General features: G+C 38.3%; 1 protein-coding gene across 1 annotated transcript in view; it reads left to right on the top strand.

Moving 5' to 3' along the window:
- Positions 1–1,344, top strand: part of MROH2B (maestro heat-like repeat family member 2B) — a 117,280-nt gene that overhangs the window by 65,529 nt on the left and 50,407 nt on the right. The window lies entirely within an intron of this gene.

The following is a 1,344-nucleotide window of genomic DNA, read 5'->3' as shown; positions in this document are numbered from 1 at the left end:
AACAACAGCAACATATCTATACATATCTATGAAGCCCCTCATTGAGTTTGCATCCACATAGAAAGAATCTGACAAGTATAATATCAAGTAGTGATAACTGAGGGGCAAAAGCAAAATAAGGGGATAGCAGTAGGGGAGGATGACCCTCTAAATGAGTGAACCATGGACATGTCTAGAGAAAAGCATCCTAGGATGACGAGCACAATAAATGAGTGCAAAGGTACTGAGGTAGAGAAAGAGTTGGGAAACGAGATCTAAGAGAACAGCCCAGGCTAATTCAGCGAACTTTGATACCAAAATTATAATAAAAATCTTGTTAAGAACCTTGGCTAACACTCTAGTTAAAGTCAAAAGGCAATAGAAAGTTGTTAGCAGAAAAAAATAGGGCCACAACGTTGTAAAATGCACAAAGACACCCCAGTTAAGATGGCATCATTCATAACTTTTGGTTTGTTGTTGTTACATGCCATCAAGTCTTTTCTTACTCATAGCAACCCTGTGTAGGGTTTCCGAGGAGAAGCTGGTGGGTTTGAGCCACCATCCTTGAGGTTAGCAGTCCATGACTCATGCCAGGACTTCATTCATAACTTAGACGTTATAATTTGTATGTGTATTATGACAGTTTTCCACAAATAGCAATGAAGTATTTCTTTAAATCAGCATATTTTAATAATATTTTTACAGAGCAAAGGGAAGTATCTTAATTTTCCAAGGCTCCTTGTGGACTAGTGAGGGTTCTGGGAGGAGGAATTTGTATTAAATATAAGTCACTTATGGCATAACTTGTATTTCTGAAGTCACTCTGGCTGCTGCATAGATGCTAGACTAAAGGCTGATAAGAAAAAGTTAGTGGGATCACTTTGGAGGATACTGCAAGAATCCAAGTGTGACTGCAGTGGCTTTTGAACTAAGGAGTCAACAACAGAAATGATGAGAAAGTGATGAAAATGTGAGAGAAAAGCCAGTTGGGGAAAGAAAGGAGCATATGTAAAATGCCTAACAAACTAACTGAAATAATTGTTGTTGTTGTTGTTGTTAAGTGCCATCAACTTGGTTCTGACCCATAGTGACCCTGTATATGGTTTTCTAGGAGCTGCTGGTGAACTTGAACCACCAACCTTGGGTTCAAACTGACTTTGCTGTCCAGTGCATTAAACCACAGTGCCACACCAGGACATAATAGGTGATCAAAAACATGAGTCCCTTTTTTCCTCAAAACAATTTCATCTCTCTTTAAGAAACAAATAGATGAGCATTATGCTCAAACACCAGACAAATCTTTAGTGTTACATAAAATAAAATAGAACCAAACTATACCTGAGAATAAAGAAAGGCTCCACCATG

This window comes from Chrysochloris asiatica, unplaced genomic scaffold (genome assembly GCF_000296735.1).
Source record: "Chrysochloris asiatica unplaced genomic scaffold, ChrAsi1.0 scaffold00325, whole genome shotgun sequence".
NCBI classification, from domain to species: Eukaryota; Metazoa; Chordata; class Mammalia; order Afrosoricida; family Chrysochloridae; genus Chrysochloris; species Chrysochloris asiatica.
The sequence above is the reverse complement of the archived record's forward strand: the minus strand, read 5'-3'. Positions and strand labels throughout refer to the sequence as shown.